Source organism: Strigops habroptila, chromosome 13, assembly GCF_004027225.2.
Source record: "Strigops habroptila isolate Jane chromosome 13, bStrHab1.2.pri, whole genome shotgun sequence".
In the NCBI taxonomy this organism is placed as follows: domain Eukaryota; kingdom Metazoa; phylum Chordata; class Aves; order Psittaciformes; family Psittacidae; genus Strigops; species Strigops habroptila.
Genome location: NC_044289.2, coordinates 1,777,161 through 1,799,695, shown reverse-complemented (window position 1 = coordinate 1,799,695; position 22,535 = coordinate 1,777,161). Strand labels below are relative to the sequence as shown.

Sequence of the window (22,535 nt, the reverse complement as noted above, 5' to 3'; positions counted from 1 at the left end):
ACTCCCTTTGCTGTCTCAGGACATTTGCTTTTCTTGTCACCTTCTGGGGAGACCCCGGGGCAGCTTGTGGGTGCCCAGCAGCGGGTGGGGAGCAGGAGACTGGGCTGTTCAAAGGAACTTTAAAGCTTTCATGCTTCTCATTTGATCCTCTCTGGCGCCCAGGAGAGGGTTTGGTTGGGTTTTTGTTTGTTTGCTTGGATTTAATTGTAGTTTCCAACGGGATGATTGGAGCTGAGTGGAGGAGAAGGAGCCCTTGCATTCAGGGTAACCACTAAATAAACCACGCTGCAAGGTGAACACTGTGTCCCTTGTGTGCTCAAAGCCCTGCTGTTGGCAGTACTGGCACATGGGCTCACCCGGGTGACATGAGGTGGTAAATAGTATTTGAGATCCACAGAGGAATCTCTCTGCTGGGGACCTTCAGAAGAGAGTTTCCATCAAGGAGCTGTGCTTAGCGGGTAGACCTGATAGCCGGAGAGCTCAGTCCTTCCTGGGGTGCTGTGGACTGGTGTTGCTCTGTCCCTTTTGCTCTTATGGGGCAAGGATGAAGCCACCCAAGTCCACCAGAGCTGCATCTGCCATCGCCACCTCTGCTCCCTGCTCAGGCAAACCCCAGTTCCTGTCCCAACATGGGTGTTCTGGCATTGCCAGAGTGTTGGGCTCGGGAATGGGGGCTTGTTTCCCACACGTGGGGAGGTTTTCCGTCTTGATTACAGATGTCAGCTGAGTGGAAAAGGGAGTGAGGTGGTTGGTGTGAGGCAGTGGAGGATGGGATAAACAACAGAGGTACTGCTGAACATGGATGGGTTACACTGCCTTCCCAAAATGTCTGCTCCAGAGATGCCATCACTGCTCTGCCCCTAAACATTCGGGAATGCTGCCATGTGTATCTGTGCCGCTGGGGTCAAGTTTGTCAGGTCCTTGTAGGCATGAGACTCGGAAGAAAATGAAGCAAAATATGTTGAATTGAAAATGTCACTGATTGATTTCTTTGTTTTTTTAGTCTGTTTTCTTCTAATTTAATCCATTCCTGGCTGCATTGTAAATTCCAAATGTGAATGGGAAATAATCCCACCAGTACAATAATTAGCATGTAACCAGCAGATGAAGAAACCCCGAACTGCTGAGCTGATTGGTGAATGCTGCCTGCTTCCTGAATTCATTTCAATAATCACAGCTCCCATTAAACAGAGGACGGGGCGGGGAGGAACTCTTCAATTTCCCTCAAGCTCAATGTAGTGAGAAATGGTGTGTGCAGGGAAGCTGTTCTCTATGGATTAGAAAACAGAGATGAGGGATGTTCTTGAAACTGAACTGCACACACCAAGTATTGCTAATTTTGCAACTGAGAAGCTCCATTTCACTCGCTTTTTCGGGGGGAATAGAAACGGTAAGTCAGATATCCATAATTTTCTGTAGGTGTGTGGCAATAAATAGTGTGCTGAAAGAAGAAAACATTCCCTTGCAGTGGTGCTTTGCTGCAGGATGCAAAAATAAGTCCACTGGAAGCCATTAATAGTGAAATTAGTTTCCATGTTTATTGTGCATCCATCCAGCTCCCAAATACTCTGTTGTGCTTTAAAGGGATGGGTGGAAAGCAGCATGTGGGAAGGGGTGATTTCGGAGCATCCAGGAGCTGGGCACTGTTTTACCACAGGGATCCGGGGCTGTTTCTGCCCTGCCTTCCTCTGCTGCTTTTATTTGGCCCAAAGGTGGGTGCTCAGAGAAATCCTCTCTGCCTTGGTACCTCCATGGTGTCCTGTCCAGCAGCACCAGGAAGGTCCCCTCTGCAGAGCTATAGCTGGCAGCTGGTGTAGTTACACACCCGTGTTCACATTCAGCATTAGCAGAGGTGATTTTTCTCCTAATGTTGTTTTCCCCTCCTAGAGCAGCCCTTGGTCATCTCCTGGCCGTGGCCACCTCACCCTCAGGACTCGCTTTCCAACAGCGGAGCAGAGCTGATGCTGCTACCGGGTGTTGAACCACTTGAGATGCTTTTTCATTGCAGTTTAAACTTAATTCCAGCAGCATTTGCTAAGCTGTGATACAGCTCAGTGCTTGGAGGCCTAAAAATACTGCCTTTAGAAATGCAGGGAATGGGCTGCTCAAACCTTGGCCCTACAAGTGTTGTGTGTGAGCGTACAACACTGCGTTGTAAAGGTGAGAGATCCCGGTGTGTTCGATGGAGCAATGTTTTAATGGAGGGGTTGGCAGGATTGGGGCAATCGGACGTGCCTGCGATGTGGAATGCTCGCTCTGGCATGAAGCTGGTGATCCAATATGCCCCCATTTCGGCACCCCATGGTGTGAGAGCTGGGTCCCGGGAGCATCATCCCTGGTGGGGGCTCCTGGGTCCTCCCCTCCCAAAGGCTCAGCACACGGTGATGTTTTCAGATGTCATTACAAATAGAAGAGTAAGTCAGGCCAGCCCAGGGGCTTCGATGGTCACTGTCAGGGTTTATGATGGTCACTACGGTGCTTTCTGTGCATATTTCCCCATGGTAGAGACGGGCTCAAAGACGTGTCGCATTGTTTCATTTCCCCTCCACACTTCATGTCCTGCTAAAAATAAAAGCTAATGTCAACAATGCTACAATAACCAACCGGTGGATGTGCTTGTCCTGCGCCCAATCCTGTTTTATTTGCACTTGGGAAAAGCAAGATTCAGCTGGTAATCACATAATGAGCTTTGGATCAGGATCTATCTGTGAAACCACCTCGCTGATGGCTTTGTCTTCTTTGCTTTCTTCCAATGCCGTTAATCAAGTGAGAGGCTGAAAATACTCTCACAAAGCAGCAGAGGCTGAGAAAAGTCACTCGAGGTGAGTAAACAAGTTGGCTGGTTTTTAGTGAAAGCCAAAAACCAGCCTGTGGCTGCTACGTGTGTTGAGGGCACCTTAAATACAGAGTGTCCTTCTGTGCTGACAGGCATCCCAAACACCTTTTATAATAAACCTCTAATTATAGCTCAGTGGCTCCATAGGTTCTGGGGATCAGCTTGGGAATAGTGCACTGAAAACCAGAGAATAGTTCTATTTTCTGTGGCTGATGAGTGAACCAGACTTAGAGCTGGGCCTGGTGAGCGTGGTACATAGCGATGTATTTATAGAGTACTGTAGAGCTGTGCTTGCTGCTGCTGCTTCATACAGCGGTGGGGTTGAACTCTGCAGTTTGGGAAACATCTCCCAAATGCATTGGTGCGAATTCTCAAACCCAGAGCCCAGCTGAGCTGATTGGAAAGGGTTTGGCTGATGGCAGCTCATCACCATCTCCTGATGCCTGACCAGAGCCCAGTACTCAGAACCAGGGACTTCAGTGAAAATCTTGACTTTTTAAAGCAAAAAAGACCTCCAGAGCTTCGTGGTTACAGGGGGAAGCTGGAAAACACGAATTCTTGGGCACAGAGAGGTATGGAGATGCCCTCCCCGCACCACCCTCCATTATCTTGGCTATCTCCCGGTATCCAGACCAGGAGCCGCTGCTGTGTGTTCGGGGCTGATACCAGCAACTTGATTCTTTTCTCCTCCGTTTATTTATTTCTCCCCCCTTCATTTTAATCCTGTCTCCTGGGAGATTCCAGCTGAAATCTATTCATTGCTGAGATGTTTCTTTTCCCTTGTGCCATGGCTGCCGGATCCAGTTTGGCTGCGGTTTGTTCCTGGCATGGGAGGAAAGCAGCAGGACAGAAGAGCTGTGTTGGGTGGGCAGAGATATACCCTATAGGTGTTACACACTTGTGGGCTCAGCCCCTCTTTCACAGAGGCTTAGCTGATGCCGAGGGATAACAGGGACAGCCCAGCTCCAGGGCCCTGCTTCCAGCCCCACGACACCTCCATGGCCCTGATCCCACACGTGTCCTTGAGCACTGGGTGAGGACCGGCTGCCCTGCCCTGCGTTTGGTGGTGCTTCTGAAGCTGGATCAGGTCAAGTGATAATCCATGGAAGGGTTCTTCTTCTGGGCCACCAGCCCTTGACAGTCTGGAGCACATTGCACTCCGCTGCAGAGATTTGCTCCAGAATTGTGTCCTTTTTCCCCCCTTTTTCCCCTGATGCAATGTGAGGTTCTCACGCCCCGGGAGCTGACACTTCTACCTGATGCTCCCACAAGAGCATCTTTTCCTTTCTCCAAACATTCGAAGCTGGTGATGAAGCGACGAGGCTTTGGCAGTGTTGGTTTGGGTGCTGTTCATGTGCCAAACCCTGCTGAATACAGCTTTTATCACCATTTGTAACAGTAGCTGTTGGGGGGGGAGCTTCAGGGGAGCAGGGCTTTCAGAAGAATGCTGTATAAAGGAACACTGTCCTGCAGTAAAAGTGCACAAAAAAAAAGGACAAAAAAACCCCAAACCCTACGTTTTCCTTGTGCTTATGTTGTAAAATTTGCCATTAATTTGGGCAAGTTTTTACTTCCATTTCTAGACAAGTTTGTTGTTGTCTCTGTACGAACGGGCACTGCTGTGTGCCAGGCAGGGTTTTTGGGGGGGAAAAGGCATTTATGTCCTGACTAAGAAATACCAAGATCCTTGTTCTGTGCCAGGCCCTGCAGGAGCCGGGGTGGGACCCAGCTGGCAGCTTGTGCAGACACAGCTCGTCTGTGGTGGGATGGGCAGAGACTGGTCCGTCTGCCTGATCCACCTCATGTAGGGGGATTTGGGAGAAGACCGGGCTGCTGCAGGGCTATGAGCAGCACAAGAGAGGGACCCTATGCTGGAGAGGGACTGTGCATTGGGGACTGTAGCAGCAGGACAAGGGGTGGTGGGTTTAAACTGAAACAGGGGAGATTGAGATGAGCTCTGAGGCAGAAGCTCTTCCCTGTGAGGGTGCTGAGGCGCTGGCACAGGGTGCCCAGAGAAGCTGTGGCTGCCCCATCCCTGGCAGTGTTCAAGGCCAGGTTGGACACAGGGACTTGGAGCAACCTGCTCTAGTGGAAGGTGTCCCTGCCCGTGGCAGGGGGTTGGAGCTGGATGAGCTTTAAGGTCCCTTTAACCCAAACCAGGCTGGGATTCTGTGATTCTATGTTGCTTGACATCAAGGAGCTCTCGCTGAGCATCCCCTCCCCAAGGAGGGGGAGTGCAGCACTTCGCTGCATTTTCAGGTTTGGTTTGGATCGTCATACACTGTTCTTAAATAGCCATTTACTCTCTCTCCCGTCTCTTTGGCCCAGAAGCAAGAGAATAAAACATTAAAAGAGGAATGTGATTATAATCCTGTAAAAACTGACAGAGGAATTTGGCAGCCTGTGAATGTCATATATAATATTTTATTCATTTTTTATAACAAGTAGATTTCAAGCTGACAGTTTAAATGACAAAGCACCTTAAAGAGATCTTGTGGACAGTGTGGAGTTTGTGCTCAGTGTGGAGTTTGCAAGGTCCTTGCACTGACAAAACTCCAGATCCTTTGGCTTTAGCTGAGCTGTGTAAGTGCAGGAGCTGAGAGGGATGAGTCCCTCCTATTAATAACTTGTATTACAGCGTTGTCACTGGTGGCTCTTCGGCTCTTTTATACCCAAGTGAAGGGCAGTGCTGCCTGTCCCAGCCTGCTCAGGGGCACTTCTTGGCCAAAAGGGATATTTTTGGAACAAAACCACTCTATTTTTGCTTTTGTTGTCCCCTTGCTCCCGTAACTGGGAGCAGTAATGGGAAGAGGCTGCAGATCCGGGCAGAGGACCTGTTCAGATCTATTGCTGAACCTATTGTCTGTTCACAGAGGTTACTCAGCATGGAAAGCAGATCCAGGGGACTGACAGAGTTCCCCATCCCAGAATATCCCCGCTCAGAGCAGAAGCTGGAGCCAGCAATGCAGAACCCTCCCAGCAGAGCAGGAGCTTCCCACGTCCTGCTGTCGGGTTGGGATTCTGGGGTGGAAGGGAAGCTGGTGCTCTGGATAATCACCCGGATGACAGTGAGTGTACAACATTCACCAAGGGATGATGACTCCTGCTCTCAAATAGTAGTGAAATGTAGATATGTGTGTCCCCGTGGTCCTCAGAGCATCCCCGTGGGCAGCAGAATGAAAATGAGAGGAGTGGGAGTCTGCTCCGGTGGTCCCTTTTCCTGGAACAAGAAGCTGACTGTGGTTTGCTGAGCTGTAACACTCGGTGCCGTGTGTGCCTCCTTTAAAATCCAGCCTGAGTAGAATTTAAAATGCATAAAACTCTGCAACAGGAATTTTTAGCTTAATGAGAATATTCCAGAATTCCTTCTCTTTTGGATGGGAAAAAATGACTAAGGTAAATGTGACTTGGACCATGACTCCATCTGCTTGCAAGTTCTTGGAGATTGGGCATAAAACTCATCTCTCCTTAGCTGAAAATAAGGATCCTGGAGTAGGGTAGGGGTGTAGTGCAGCGGGCTGGGAAGGGGTCCTCTTCTGGAGGAGGTGCAGGGAGTTGTAATGAGCTTGTTGGAAGTCCAGAAACCACTCAACAAACCTGAGTTGTTGGCTCTAGATGAGAGAAGAGGGAGGGAGGAAATTATCTATCTATCTGCCATCTATCTTGGGGTGCGTAAAAGGGTGGGTGGTGGTTGCTTTCTGTGTTCACAGGTGAGAGGGCAAGAGGTATGGTCCTACAATTGTAGGGAAAAAAGTTCAGATTCAATATTGGGTAGTACTTTCCCTCCAAGTAACAACTGGATGTGATGGTCTGAAGAGCTTGTGGAGCCGCTGGAAGAAGAAAATGGCTTGGAAATATCTTTAGAATATTTCTTGGTCATTCTTGCGTGATGAAGGTGCCGTTATCCTCCTGTAAGTGGGAATTGTCTTGATGTTTTCCTGTGCTCCCTTCCTACGGCACTGGCATGGAGTGGTGAGGCTTGGAAGGGTTGTTTCAGTCTGGAATAAGCAACAGATGACAAATGATGTTCTGGGGCTTCAATTTTCAGTCACTTAAAAAGACTGAAGTGACTAAAGATGCTATAGGCTTGCTTGCCCCTCTGCAAAGGCAGATGTTGGCTAGAAATATTTTATGCTCTTGATTCTAAAATTGAACGTTGTGGATGTTAAATTGCATGACTTGCCTCTTGATGATACAGCCCTTCCAGGATACTGGAGCTTGAGTTGGAAGAGACAGAGAAGGGTGGATGAGTGATGTTGCCTTTAGTACAGCCACTGCTCCTTAAAGAAGTATCAGTAAAGGCAAGTTCCCGGCTCTGTGAAAGTACTGGAGAAATAGAAACAGCCACTTTAGAGATCCTAAATGGTCACTTGTCCATCCTTTCATTGTACCTTGGGAATGGGAATGGTTTTAACTCACATCCCACACACAGCGGAGCCGCGGGGCCGGACGGTCTCTGCTGGGCTCTTCGGAGGTCCCACGGGGCTCAGAAGTGTTTCCTCCACACACACCCTTGGTGCACAATCTCAGGCCAGGTAAGAGGGTGAGTTCTTCATTCACCACATCTGTGTTCACTGCACGTCATCTCTTCTGTTAAATCACACAAATCAGCTCTGGTCTCAAGGTTTAAATGAGCTTTTTGTTTGCTTGATATAACAAACATCTTTAATCATAGAATCCCAGCCTGGTTTGGGTTGGAAGGGACCTTAAGGCTCATCCAGCTCCAACCCCCTGCCACGGGCAGGGACACCTTCCACTAGAGCAGGTTGCTCCAAGCCCCTGTGTCCAACCTGGCCTTGAACACTGCCAGGGATGGGGCAGCCACAGCTTCTCTGGGCACCCTGTGCCAGCGCCTCAGCACCCTCACAGGGAAGAGCTTCTGCCTCAGAGCTCATCTCAATCTCCCCTGTTTCAGTTTGAACCCACCACCCCTTGTCCTGTCACTCCAGTCCCTGATGAAGGTCCCTCTCCAGCATCCTTGTAGCCCCTTCAAACACTGGAGCTACTCTGAGGTCTCCACACAGCTTCTCTTCTCCAGGCTGAACCAGCCCAGCTCTCTCAGTCTGTCTCCAGAGCAGAGCTGCTCCAGCCCCTGATCATCCTTGTGGCCTCCTCCGGACTTGCTCCAACTTCAAGCCCATCTGTGAGAGGTGCTCAGTCAGAGCTGTTGTAAACTGGACTGTGACGCTGACTGAAGGGAACCACAAGACTTGTCATGTTGCGGATGTTGGGATGCGGAACAGCAGGGTGAGGAACCCTTGCTGTGTTCTTGGCTTTTGGGGCAGAAAGTCCCGTGGACCACAGGAAGGTCCAGGTGGGCTCCACAGGAAGGTGCTCGTCTCTGCCAAAGTTTGGATCTAGCAAAGCACCTACATGGCTGAGCTATTTCCCAGTCCTAGGAACAGCAAGAGAAGGTGAAGCATCTCCGGAGCATCCCCTTTGGTGACCAATGGGCAGGGGAAGGGCTTTTTGTCTTTTCTATATCGCGTTGCTCTCCCTGAGCCCAGCCTCCACAGGGCAGGGTGCCGAGGGCCGGGACGGGGCTGCCTTGTCTGCTCCTGGGAGTATCAGGTTGAACCAGGCTTTGCTCTGCAAGGAGGCTTTGTTCTGGGACAGCCTTGTCCCCTTTCCAGACATGTCATAAAAACCAAACCCGAAAGAGAGCAAGAAGAGAACAAACAGCCATGAAGAAATAAATCAATCTGAGCTGGGGCTGCCAGGTGAAAGGAGAACAGAATAATCTCTGTTCTCGAGGCCTCGCGGTGGTTTTGACTTCCAAATGACCAGGCCCTCGGTGGGTCCCTGCACAGGGATGCTGCTGGCAGGACGGCATTCCTCCTCCCTGCTCCCGAGCCTGCTGTCCCAGCTGGGTCAGGCATCACAGTTTTAACCTGAGGATGACTTTTCTCTCTGTCGAGTCTGGTACTTGGGGAATGTATTCTCTGTTCTTGAACTGTTCGCAGGTTTTGAGCCTGAGGAAACCATAAGACGTGGGGAGGATGGCAGAGGGATGGTAAAGACCATGGGTGGCCTGGCAGGCAGTGGGAATGCTGAGGCAGAACCTGGGTGTATTGTGGCTCTTTATGCTGGGATTTTAATATCTGAAAGAAGTTTAGGTACTCCAAGGATCACAAAGTCTTGTTTGTTAAAGCCTCAGGCACATGTTGAATTCCTAAAGGAGCATATCAATGATATTAAGCCTACCACAGCAGAGAGAGCTCATATAGTGCAGGGAGAGGTGGTGGAGGAAGAATGGCAGACAAGCAGCTGGGGCTGTGCTGTTAGCACTGGTTGATGCTGGTGTTGTGCAAGTCGTTACAGGACGTTTACACAAACTGCTGGAATAAAAACCCACTCCATCAGCAGTCTCATATTTGTTTCTTATTGTATGTTGAACTTTTTCTGGCACAGAAAGCATTGTCACCTGTTATGTCAAGGTCCAAGCATTCACCACTGGGATCTTTCCAAGTGTGTTGAAACCCGATTGGTGCAGAATAAGCCTTTCCTTCATTTTCGGGGAGGAAAAAAAGCAAAGCAAGGAAAAAGGAAAAGCTGTGGCATCAAGCAGGCATTGGAAGTGTTTTTCTTGTGCTCTCAACTCTTGTGATTTGCCACACTTGGGTCTGAGTTTCCCCAGTTTTGTGCTCGCTGTGTGTTTCCCATCAATGTAACGGGCAAAATAGCATGCAGCAGGCACCATGCTGCAGCCAGTGCTGTGGGTCTGGGGGAGCTTTGCCCAAGTGGCTCTGCAGCAGGGAGCATGGGGACACCTGAGCAAGGGAAAACCTTTACACATCCTTCAATACTCGCCCAATTCCTTTGCCTCTTCCCCCCCCCTTTTCTTTCTCATCCCCTGGGGTTTGGTCTGTGTGGTTACAGGCAGAGCAGGAGCCCCCTGTCTGCAGGGGTTTGGAGGGGTCAGGAGCACCTTCCCGAGTTGTGCTGGTTGTTCTGCGAGCTCTCTCCATCACCTTAGTTACTTGTTTTAACCGAAGAGACTCGGTTGTGTGCAGGGTACGGTGAGCAGGATCCAACCTCAGAAGCACATCAGCAGGAGGGAACCTTAGGGGACAGGAGCACGTGGGCTGGCTGCAGCACAGGCACTTGGGATGTGCTGCTGGGGGAGCAGAACCTGTCACTGGCCGTGCTTGCAGCAAACAAGTGCAGATTTTCCTTCCTCGGGAATCACAACCCCATTTTCCTATTTTTCATCCTCTGGCTCACCTTTTCCTAGGGTGACTTTGTTTTTCAGTGTGCTGTTTTCTCCCCCGCTCTGAACTTCATCCCAGAAATCCACTTGGCTGGTTATCCATTTAGATGGTTAAGGTTAGAATGATGAAATGCCTCAGGGCTGGCTCTGCTGCTTCTCTGGGACAAGGGAACGGGGACTGGATGGCAGCAGAGGAAAATGAAGGGCAGAGAAGCGGCCCCCAGCTCCAAGCAGAGCTGCAGGTTATATATAGCTGCTGGCTGCAGCGGTGTCGCTCATGGGCTGTGATCACTTCTCTGAATACCTTCTTGGCTAGTAGAGGTTTCCACTCCTGTTAATGAATCCAGGAGCTGTGGCCGGGAGCTGGGAGCTGCATCCAGGAGGTTTGTCCTTTTATACCAGGTTGGGAGCAATTCAGTGGGTAATTCAGGCAACTCAGTTAACTTCTGATAAATTATGCCTTTGCTTAATGATTGGGGTAAAAGACTATCCAAGGCGTGTGTTTTGGGATGCTCCAGTGAGGATGCACTGTGGGAGCACGGCAGGGTGAATAGTATGAGCTGGCAGACACATTGAGCTGATCAGTGGTTTGGTTTTACTCCTTTCCTAAGCAGGGGTCTCCTCCTTTGGAGGTGCAGCAGTGATTTGTGGTGTGCATCCTCTCTTCCAGCCCTGAGTCCCGGCGCAGCTGAAGCGACTGAAGCACTTTAAAGATGCCTGGAAGTGTGGAAGAGGAGCTGGAGAAGGACAGGCCGAGGACGTGGTCCCTTGTGCAGGTGGGTCACTGCTGCCACTATGGGCTCCGGGTGCCATATGGACCATGCTCCTTCCTGCCTTGTGCAGCCCGGGCAGAGAAATGGGGTGTATTTCAGTGCATTACATGATTAAGGCTGTTCTACCCCCATGCCTGAAATCAGTGCTAATACAGTGGTTTGCTGCATTAACCTTTGAGCCCTGCCCTGTGCTGTGGTGGGTAAAGGTCTGGGGTTCTGCTCTAGGTGTCTCTAAGAAGGGGGCAATTTATACACCATCCTTGGAGACATTCAGGGCCAGGCTGGATGTGGCAGGGGGTTGGAACTGGATGAGCTTTAAGGTCCCTTCCAGCCCAAACCATCCTGTGATTCTGTGTTTGCTGTAGCTTTCCTGACACATTTCCAGTTGTGCGGGCTAAATCCAGCCTGTTAAACTGGTAGGAATAAACTAATGGACACTGGTGTAGCATGTGATGTGCTGGGATCCACGTGCACCCTTGGCCTCCTGAGAGCTGGCCTCAATTAATGGCATAGTAGGTGGGTCCTCAAACCCTTCATGGTGTGATCTTGCAAAGGCAGTGAGCATTGTGGCTCTCTGGGTTGCGTTACCATGACAGAGAATTCAGCAGGAGGAAGAGGGTAAAGCTGTTGTAGTTTCGCTCTGCCGTGGTGAACAGGGTTGGGGTCTTTTGGGAGAGAGAGTAGGGAGAAGGGAATTCAATTTTATACGCTTTGGTATTTGCCACAGAAAGACGGTGATAATGCATTTGGATGCTCTGTGTGGAGGGTCACTGGGTGAGCGGGAAGGATTCCTGTGTGTTGCATCTGCAGAAATCATGTCCTTTATTACTCAAGGCTTGCACCAGAGACAGCTCATGGCTCTGTAGCAACGTGTGCCACCCTCCCTGCGTGAGGGAGGGTGCTCGCGGTCCTGTGTGGCACGTGGAGGCTTTCCAGTGTCGCCTTAGGCAGCTTTAAGAACCAAGCTCAGGATCTGTGCTCTGGGCCTTGGCTACTTTCTCTCTCCATCACCCTCCTCTGATGCCCTCTCCCTCCCAGTTCCTTTGCTTTAAACTGATGGTGCTGTTGTGTGCATCAGCAAGCACATCGCCTGCCTTGTTCTCCTCTTGGGCTGAAAGTGCAAAGCAAACCTGTTCATGGTTCTGGTGAGCTAATTCTTCCCCACCCTAGGTTTTTAAGTAGACTCTTTCCTGCTTGCAGAAATAAAGGATAAATAAGAAATAATGCATAATAAATAGTAAATAAATAATTAACAATAAATAGTAAATCATAAATAAGTAAATAATAATAAATTCTGTGTTTAAATAGACTTTTCCTGCTTGCCAAGCTTGCAGGATGTATTGAAGTAATGGGAAAAAGATGTCGTGTATTAACCTTCCTTGTTGTAAAACTGTTTACAACACCCAGTTCCTAGCAGTGCATTTGGGAAGTGCATTTCTGGATGCTGAAGCAAGTAGAAGACTTTGAAATAGGAAAATAGGATTTTGGTGCATTCAAAGAGAAAATGTTTTGAGTTTTCAACCTTCAGCGCTTGGATTTTGGACCAAAACCCAGTGAACTGGGCTTAGTTTTCCCTTCAGAGATTTAACTTCTCCTCCTGCAAGCCCAGTTCTTGGGCTCGGCTGCTCCCTGGGCTGCCTGTTGCCTTCAGACAGGCTCCTCCAAAGCACTCACTGGCTCAGATGAAGGTAAGAGCAGCGAGGAATGTGCTTGGCCTGTAAATAGAGTGTTGGATTGAGGGCTCGGGATGTCACTGGTGTGTTGGAAACGTTATTTTTACCTCTTGATTTCATCCTTCCTGTGAATCAATGTCGGACCTGAATTCTGTTCAGGTTAACAGCCGCTCCTGCAGGGCATTCGGAGGTCCTGCTCCATGCACAGTGCTGTCACCAGGGGGTTTGGGCTGCTGGGGGGCAGAGCTCAGCACCCAGGGACACCAGTGTCTGTGGTGCCTGGCCGGTGGCTTGGCTCCAGCTCTGGTGCAGGAGCTCCCCATAGCCTGCCCGCCTCACTGCTGCTCCTCCTCTCCTCAAACCTGACCATTACTTATTCCTAAACTATATATTATATAATATAATAATATATTACAATATAATATAAATAATTATTTATTCTGTAAAGGTATGAGCTGCTGGTGAGTGGCTTTACAGAGATGGCCGCTACATGTGCAAATGCACTTCTCCAGCCTGAGCTTTACAGGGCAGATGCTGGCTTGGCCGAGCCCTCTGGGCACTCCTGTAACATGAAGAAGCAGGAGTAAGCTGTCAAAGTGAGCAAGTTTTTGCCATAGTTGATATCATGCCTTTGCAGCCCCATATGTAGGGCCCAAGGATCTGGAGGCCCACACTGCTGGTTTGCTCTTGTTGCTGGTAACCTGCTGGAGGTGGTTCTGCAGAGGCTGAGGGGTTCATCCCCATCAGCGGTGTGGTGTTGGTGAAGGCAGGAGCCGTGGCATGGAAAGCACGTGGGGCTTTCACAAAACTGGGTGCTCTGCATGTAACCTTGGGTCCCAGCTACAGCACTGAGCCTTCTCCTCACCAGGGTTTATGGCTGGGTGTTGAAGAGAGGCAGCAAGATCTTCTACGAGCAGCTTTAGAGCCAGATGGGCTGGGGCAGGGTTGTCGCCCTCAGTGCCGTCACCAGCCATTCCACCAAATAGCTGTGCAGCCAGTAGAGAAGAGATGGGGAAAACATGTATTTCATTTCCTCACCCGAAGAGAAGTGTTTACTGGGAGCAAATGTTCACCTGCAAATCTGCAGCAGAACACAAAATACACAATTCCCTGCTTAAAGGCTTTGAAAGCAGAATTGTGCTTTATCCATGTAATTCGGAGGTGCTTGGGCATTCCTTCTGTTTGGGTTTGGGTTTTTTTGGTGGTGGTGGTGGTTTTCCTCTTAGGGGAGGTGAAGTTCTCCCTTTTGGTTGTTTTTGTTTGTTTGTTGGTTTCCTCTTTTCTTTCCTTTTCTTCTCTGTCCCTATTGAGCCGATGGGGTCTGATGCTCCCTCAGGTTGGGGTGAGCACCGAGCAGTGCTCGTCATGCCCCAGGCAGGCGGCCGTAGTCCTGAGCATGGACCTATGGAGCCGTTCTGGGGTCTCACCACAGGGCTCTACCCCCATTTTCATTTTCCTGTCTCCCCAGTCAGTATCTGTATCTCTGAAGTCTCCCCAGCTTTCACCTCAGACACTGTTCTCCTGATCCCCTTCCATCCCTTCCCCTCATCTCTTCCTTCCTACTCTTACTTCTTACTGACCTATCTGCCTCATGCAGTATCAGTGTGACAAATTAAATTGCTTGTACCCGGGAAGATGAGGCCACTGGATGCTTGAAAGCTGCATAAACTTCTTGGCTAGACCTGCACTGACTGCTTTGACTCCCGCCCCGTTCAGCCCACACCGTATTGCATGAAAGGCAAATTCCATCCTGCGTGGCCGTTTCCAAACCTATTGCCCAACACTTTCACTGTTTGTCATCAGCTGGAAATGATCTGAGCGCTGTAGATAGCCACGGATGTGGTTTGGTTGTCTCTGGATTAAGAATTGCATCTGTCTATAGAAGGGGTTGGGTTTGCTGTTCCTGTTTGCCTGTGCGAGGGCTTCTCCCTGTGCTGGAGTCACTTTGGGGCACGGGGGATGCTGCAGCCTGGGCTCTGCTGTTCCTCTTGGCTCTGTGAGTGAGGTCCCCCAGGAAGGCATTGGGGTACATGGGGGGTGTCACTGCTGACAGTGTCCCCATGCTGCAGACTCACAGGAGCACCCAGGCAGGATGCTACTGAGATGCCTTCAGCCTGCCCTGCCTGGCGAGGGTACCCTGCGGTATGCAGGGCTCCAGTGAAGGCATTCCTGCTTGCTGTGAATGGACTGGGGGATGCTGAGAGATGCTGTAGGCAGGTTTTCATTAGGAAGGAAACGAACTGTGCCCATGGCCTGTGAAAGCTGGATAAAGGCCATTTGGTTGTTTTTGTAGCAACACAAACTGATGCACACCAGGCTCAAGGAGAGGCCTTATGCAAAGGGAAAGGCTTTTTGATGCGAGGCTCGATGCTAAGGCTGCAATATTCTGTTTCATCCAGAGGTATTTATGAATGAAGATGCAAATGGAAGGTGAAACTTGGGAACTGGTGAACTTTGACTCCCTGGAGGCCACCCTTCAACTCAAAGCCATTAACTGAAGAGCAGAAACACCTTCTTACCTCCCCTCTTGACCTGCAGCCTTACAAGCACTTTGGTGGTTGAGGTCTCTGCAGCACTAGGGAGGTGTCTGCTCAGCAACAGCAACCATGCAGCAAGCCTCATTTTATTTTGTTTCCAAAACAACCCTTTGAGTTTGGGCTGGAAACTCATCCTAATTCTGTGCCAATATTATTCAGCAGAATCTCCTGGCAGTGTTTTTGCATGCAAACTGGGAGGGTTTCTGACTAAAGGTGACCCACTAAAAGGATCATCTCTGATAAAGATGCTGCGAGGGCTGGAGCAGCTCTGCTCTGGAGCCAGGCTGAGAGAGCTGGGCTGGGGCAGCCTGGAGAAGAGAAGGCTCCTGAAGGGGAGACCTTAGAGCAGCTCCAGTGCCTAAAGGGGCTCCAGGAAACCTGGAGAGGGGCTTTGGACAAGGGCCTGTAGGGACAGGACAAGGGGGAATGGCTTTAACCTGCCAGAGGGGAGACTGAGATGAGCTCTGAGGCAGAAGCTCTTCCCTGTGAGGGTGCTGAGGCGCTGGCACAGACTTTTCCCAGAGAAGCTGTGGCTGCCCCATCCCTGGCAGTGTTCAAGGCCAGGTTGGACACAGGGGCTTGGAGCAACCTGCTCTAGTGGAAGGTGTCCCTGCCCATGGCAGGGGGTTGGAACTGGATGAGCTTTAAGCTCCCTTCCAACCCACATCATTCCATGCAATACTGGGGGCTCACAAGTCTGGGTTCATTTGCTTGCTTTGCTGTGAGCTTCCTGTAACCTTGGGCAAGTTGTTTAAAATTGCTCTGTGCCTCATTTCCCTTTCTGGAACACACTTTCCAGGGAAGCATTTCCCTTCCAACCAGGAGTTTGGCAGTGGGAAGGCAGTCCGTACCCTTTTCCATAGCTGGTGTGTGAAGAACCTGGGTGGAGTAGAAAGTCTGACCCATCTCATGGGCCTTTCTTCTGTTCTGGGGAAAACAGAACAGGATGATCATTTAAATGGCTTCATAGGAGCCCAGAGAACATGCTCTGTGAGATCGTGGGGCTCCCTGCAGAACTGCAGGCATGCACTAGCATGGTGGTTGCTCCTTGAGTTGAGAAGCCTTCCTTGGCATTGCTTTCAGCTCTTCCTTCAGCTTTCAATCAATGGCCACTTTGGGTAGAAGAGGTTTCTGGTGTTCTTTTGGTTTCACTGTGAAGTTTTCCTGTAATGTGTTCTTCCGTGCTTGCTCCTGTGCTGCCTTTCTGCTGTAAACCTGGGTGAATGCTGGGGAGAGGTGATGCCTTTGTGAATGAAGATGCTGGTACGTGGTGCTGCTCTCCATGCAGCACGTGGATGTACCTTGGGCAGATGGTGTCACCTCTCCCCACTTCAGTTCTTCCTTCCCAGTGGGGGTAGCAGTGCTGACCACCCCTTTGACACTTCCGAGATGTCAAGAGAGGCTTCCCAGCATTCTTAAAACATGCTGAAACCTCCCAGTTGGAAAGGCACACAACTCGGGGAGCATGAGGCTTTCTGGCTTCCACGTTGTGCTATGAAGACTCCTTGCTATTCCCATGGGATAAGCCCATGGATCTGGGAAAACCTGAGACCCCAGTCCCGTGTCAGTGGCAGAGCTCCAGCCGGTGTGGAATGCTGTGGTTGAGTAGACCGAAATGAGCATCTTTGAGATGGGTGTGAAAATGGGGCCTCAATGTGTTTGCGGGTTGGTGAAAGTGCTCCTGGGGAACATCTGACTTCCCAGGAATAATGAGAATCCAGGTGTCTGTGTCTCCCTTGGGTCGTGCAGTTGGGTTCGATGGCTTGCGCAGCCTGTGGAGGAGGAGCACACCAAAGCAGCAGCGTGTAACCTGGGGGCAGCCCTGTCAGCTTTGCTGTGAATATCTGTTGTATGACATTTGTTTCCCCTGTGCAAGAGGCACAGCCCAGCAGCTGAGAAAATCCATCCCTCTTGGGCAGAAGCTTTGCTTTCATCCCTGTCCTGCCCTTCCCAAAAACCTAAGCCCCAATCCCTTTCCTTGTCAGGGTATCTTATTTGGTGATGTGCTGGGTGGGGTGCTGGCCAGCGGGCAGCAGGGGCAATCCAGGGCAGGATAACAGGTTAGGGCTGCTTTAGACCAGGGTTGTAGACCTCAGACTATAGGTAGGTCTGCCTGCTGTTCCCTCAGCCTCTGCCACGGCTGGGAACCCTCCCTGAGTGAAACAGAGTGAAACCAGCAGGCCTGACACTGGTGAAAGGGGAGAAATCAAATTGTCAATACAGAGGATGTGGTATCTTCAGTTCTACTGTCTAACGTCCTTCTCTTCCCCTTGAGTGGTTTGTGAGATCCTCACACTGGGACACATTTTCTCTAAATTGTGCTAAAATGACTTTTAATCATTCAAGGTGCTTTGTATGCTGGGGAGGGTGAGCTCCAGGGTGGCATGGATGTGCATGATCACATGTGTGTGTATGGTCACATCATGTGTATGACCACATGCATGTGTATGATCACATCATGTATATGATCATGCATGCGTATGGAAGATCACACAATGTGTGGCTTCCGAGCGCCTTCAGAGTTGTCTCTTGCAGGATCTTGGAGCTCTGGGGAGAGGCTCAGCAAGTGTCTCCTGGGGATGATCTAAAATAACATGGGAATAACTGCTGGCAGGGGAAGGGAGGGATGAGGAGATGGTGCCAGGCGGCGAGGAGGAGGCTGGCAGCAATCTCCTATCGCAGATGATCCCTGGTGAACGATTTCAGAACACGTGTATGCTCTCAGGGATGGCAAGTGGTGCATTGCTCACTGTAACCTGAATATCCTCCTACGAGCAGCACTTGGCTGGCGGGGAGCTGCAGTGCCAGGGGACCTTGCCCAGGGTGGCAGCGTGAGTAATCCCAAGGGTGAGGGTGTCTTCTTCACTAGGAGCTTTTCACCACTCACCAGCACTTGCCAGGCAGTGATGAGGCTTGTGCCCTGTTTTAGAAGGGGAGAGCAGGAAGGGTACGGATGGGAGCAGCTGGCCATGAATTTTGGGTGCTGCCCACAGCGACTGCTGAGTCCTTTTCATGTGAAAGCAGATGGTTGAGGAGGACCTCAAAAGCAGCAGCACAGAGCTCTGCAGTGCTTTGGACAGTGCTGCAAACCACCTCCCCAGCTCACACTGGGACGTACGGACAGTTTTACAGCATTACCCGGTGGAGAGCTCCCTAAATCACAGAATAAATCAGGTTCGAAAAGCCCTTTAAGCTCATCAAGTCCAACCGTTCCGCAGCACTGCCAAGGCCACCACTAATCCATGGCACTGAGGACCTCGGCTACACGGGGTGTGAACACTTCAGAGGTGTTTAATGAACCCTCTCGCTCGGCTGCTCTGCCTGATCCTGGCCAGTTGGGGAACAGCCTCACACAAGGTCTGGTGGGATTGATCTGGAGAACATTACCTGTGGGGGTGTCGCTGCAAAGCTGCCTTGTCTGCAGCTGAGTGGAGCAGGGATGAGTCTGCAGACTGAGAACACATCTCCCCCATGCTACGGACATCGATTCGGCTCATCTTCTGCCGCAGGTGATGATGAGCTTGTGTTTGGAGGGAGTTCTTGCTGCCCTGAGCTTTATCCACTGTGACACGCTGTCATTTCGGTGCAATAGCATTAAGATGCTTCCAAGTCTGCTTCTCTCCCAGCCCAAGGAAGGAAGCAGGTGCCTGGAGGACCGTGTTCTGCTAACATGACTGTGGTTTAGGCTGCTGCCCTAGGAATGAAAGGCTCCATCGTGCCATTCCCAAGCCCCCGAGCCAGCCAGTCATGCCACTCCTGTATTTGCAGCCTGCCTGCTGACACAGGATAAATGTTAGTTTTGCATGATCATCCCCTGCACTGACTCCTCTTGCAGTTTAGTTTATCCTGATGTTTTCCGAGTTACCTTAAACAGAGTTGATAATATGGATTCACCCTGATGATGAGGAGGAATGATTCAGGCTAGTGTCATGAGACCACCCTGAAAAAGGAGGAGGAACTCTTACTTCTGTTTCTCTGAGGTTATAACATAGGCTGTGCTGCTTTTGGTGGTGGAAATCAGGAATATTTGTTATCCATGGTACACTTTGCAATGAGAAATTTTCCATGTTCAGTTAGAGGGCTGGGAAATTCTAGATTCCTGAAGACAGCTTTTCTCCAAAGGCTCCAAGTTAAATCAGCTCCAATGATATGAGAGCCTTCAAATGGGCAAACTGATATTTTAATACTTTTTATTGGCTCTTATTTCATTTCATTTTATTCCTGGGTTATTCCCTTATTCCCATGGGAGGATGCTGTTCCCATCCAGCTCATCCTGCACCCAGCCGCATCTGTCTCACACAGAGGTTTGTGAAGGGTGGGATGATTTCAAGAGTGCAAAATGCAGCACTGGGCTCTCCATAATGACAAGAAACGGGCACAAATCCTTTCCCTCGTTCTTCCCCTTTATGCCACCTGCTGCATGTCTGATTTGGGCAAAGCAAGCAGCTGTCAGTAAACTCTATTTGCTGTTTAGGGGGGGCAGAAAGCCCTGGGACCTGTCTGCAGCACATCGCTGCTCTCCTCTGCAGGACAGTCCTACACAGGCATGGAGCTGGGGTGGTGGGGTGCTAACAAGCCTCTTTGCCCTTGCATGAACGTATAAGGTGTTTAGAAATCTCATATAATAGAGCTCCTGGGGGGGTGTGAGTAACTTCACACCTGGCTGCATGTGCAGAAAGTGGAGTTTTCCTTGGGTTGTAATTGCTATGGGTGTGTTTTTGAAGCCTATGGCCAAGACCTGAAGATAGGCTCAGTATGGCTTGGCAGTAATTGGGCATTAGTTGCATAATGATAGTAATTTCCTAGTTCTTATTCCCTAAATTTGGTTTACAAGGCTGTGCTGCAATGTGACTTAAAGCTGTAAGTATTTGTCTGTGTTGGCAGTTGGAAATGTAGCATTAGCTGTGACTCTTTACAGAAATAAGTGTTCAATGTTGGAGCTAAATTGAATAATATGGTGGTGTTCGTATCTTAATCTTCCAAATAGCTCTCTTAGGTTCACTACATTGATGTCTGAAAGGCTTAAAAATAATAAACTCCGTTGTATAGAGCTTTGAATACAGAGCAGAGGCTTAGTAATTGCTGGCAGTGCAAGGGTAGAGTAGCACATGGCAAGGGAGCCATTCCCCAGCACACTTGGATTCTTTAACAGAATCTCCTCATATCAAGGCCTTGTGATCCACAAATTCCCGAGTCCATATTGTACTGCATCCAGCTCTGGGGCAACAACACCAGAGGGACGTGGAGCTGCTGGAGCGAGGCCAGAGGAGGCCCCGGAGCTGCTGCGAGGGCTGGAGCAGCTCTGCTCTGGAGCCAGGCTGAGAGAGCTGGGCTGGGGCAGCCTGGAGAAGAGAAGGCTCCTGAAGGGGAGACCTTAGAGCAGCTCCAGTGCCTAAAGGGGCTCCAGGAAACCTGGAGAGGGGCTTTGGACAAGGGCCTGTAGGGACAGGACAAGGGGAATGGCTTTAACCTGCCAGAGGGGAGATTGAGATGAGCTCTGAGGCAGAAGTTCTTCCCTGTGAGGGTGCTGAGGCGCTGGCACAGACTTTTCCCAGAGAAGCTGTGGCTGCCCCATCCCTGGCAGTGTTCAAGGCCAGGTTGGACACAGGGGCTTGGAGCAACCTGCTCTAGTGGAAGGTGTCCCTGCCTGTGGCAGGGGGTTGGAACTGGGTGAGCTTTAAGGTCTCTTTAACCCAAACCAGGCTGGGATTCTATGATTTTGAACAAAGACTTGCTGGAGACCTCAGTCCAAAACCCCAAACCCTGTACTTGGGCCATCATACTGTTTCAAAAAGCCTCTTGTGTTCCCCATTAGTCGGCTAGAAGCTGTTTTGGTCCCAGCTATTGATGCGGGCTGGTGGAGTGGGCCGGTGAGCTCGGCTTCCAGCCAGCAAGGACTGCACTTGGGTGGCTGTCGGCAGAGTGCTCAAGTCCTGTACCTTTGTCCCTTGTAGGAAGGGGACAACGCAACTCCCAACCTTCTGCCCTTCACAGAAAGGGGGGAAAAGCCAAATACTTGGTGGTTTGGGGGGTTTCTTAAGGGTGTTTGAAAAATTAGGTGCCTAGGGATTGAGTGTCAACAGGAGAGCTCTGAAGGCAGGGATCTGGCTTTGCTGGGTTTCCTCAGTTCCCCTTGTGAATGAATTGTTAAATGGGGAGTTGCAATAGCAGCTAAGGAATAGGCTGGTTGGACCAGCAGGCATGATTTACCAACCACACAGAAAACCAGGACAGGGAAAGGGCAACATGATTTGTTTATCACAACTGTACTTGAAACTAATTTTAAATGTCTGTCTTGTGAGAGTAAGGAAATTCCTTCAGCTTCCAGCAGTAAATAACTGGAATTCTTTCAGCTCACAGCTGACCCACGGAGGATGGTGAGTTTTCAACTGAAAACATAATGACTGTGCAGTAAGGACAATCCATTCCAAGTGTCACTGAGCAGCTGGGGAAGAGCAGAGTCCTGACAAGCACAGTTCATGTCACCGATAACCCTTGAACTTCGTTCTGTATCCCTGCACTCTGCAGTGCAGGGTGGCTTGACAAACAGCTCTGAACAAATACAGTTTTCAAACCAAAGAGCAAATGGCAAGGGCTGCGCGTGGCTGGCAGGTGCCTGATCTGGATGCCTGGATCTTGCCTGTGGAGATCTCAAATGAAATCCCAAATCCATTCTGCTCTTACTGTCAATCCTAAAAGAAATGGTGAGTATTTTGGAGAAAGGAAGGAGGAACGATGTAGTTCTCCATGCTTGCTCTTCTTGGCAACTCTCAAATATCAACCTCCTGTTGGTGTGAGGAGGACTTCTGAGGCTCGGCTTCTCAGCAGGCATATCTCAGCAAAGGGTTGGCTGTTGGGATGCTGAGCTCTCTTGATGGTCCTTAATGGTCCTCTCTTAATGGCCCTACTCTGTGCCAGCAGGACCTATTGGGAAGTGTGGACTTCTGGAAGTCTGTCACTTATGTAGGTTCTGAAAAGGAGCTGGACTGCTTTGGAAGATGGTGCTCCAGCCAAAGGAGCTGAGCACTTGCCAGTCTGACCATATGCTTCTGAAGTTCTTGCGGTTCAATGCTTTAGGCCATGGTATTGTCTATTTAAGGCAATGGAAGAAAACCCTGCACCACTCTTGCAGTGTAGGTATGTGAACTGTAAGCATCATTACCAAATGGTAGTTCTAGAATTAGATGGTGTCCCTAATTTCCCCCTTCAGTTTTAAGTGGATGCAGCATTCGTCATTTACAGTCTCAAGTGTTGTGCTGCATTGTTGTAAGGGGTTGAACATCTGCCCCTTCCAGCCACAAAAGTGGCTCTGTTCCAGTGGTGGGTGGTTTCTTTCTATTCAGGGATCCTCAGAGGCCTGGCAAAGCTTGAGGATTGGGCATGACTGTCAACTGCTTCAGATCCCCTTGGCTCCCCTCCTTCCAACATCTGCAGGGCCAGAGTTGGACATCGTGGTTTGTCTGTGCACAGTGCATAGCACAGGAAGACCCTGACCCTACCTGCTGC

At 50.1% G+C, this 22,535-nt stretch overlaps 1 protein-coding gene across 5 annotated transcripts in view; it reads left to right on the top strand.

The window, feature by feature from the left end:
* The window catches only part of ZHX3 (zinc fingers and homeoboxes 3), a 47,022-nt gene that overhangs the window by 5,316 nt on the left and 19,171 nt on the right, over positions 1-22,535 (top strand). For 2 of the 5 annotated variants that reach the window (XM_030502788.1, XM_030502795.2), the window contains exon 2: positions 10,717-10,822. The exons of 1 other annotated variant lie outside the window; for it this stretch is intronic. The gene's annotated coding sequence lies outside the window, so the exon portion shown is untranslated. Of the gene's footprint in view, positions 1-7,322; positions 7,372-9,781; positions 10,430-10,716; positions 10,823-22,535 lie in introns of those variants that run through there. 2 more of the 5 variants (XM_030502790.1, XM_030502789.1) reach the window with 2 other exon arrangements.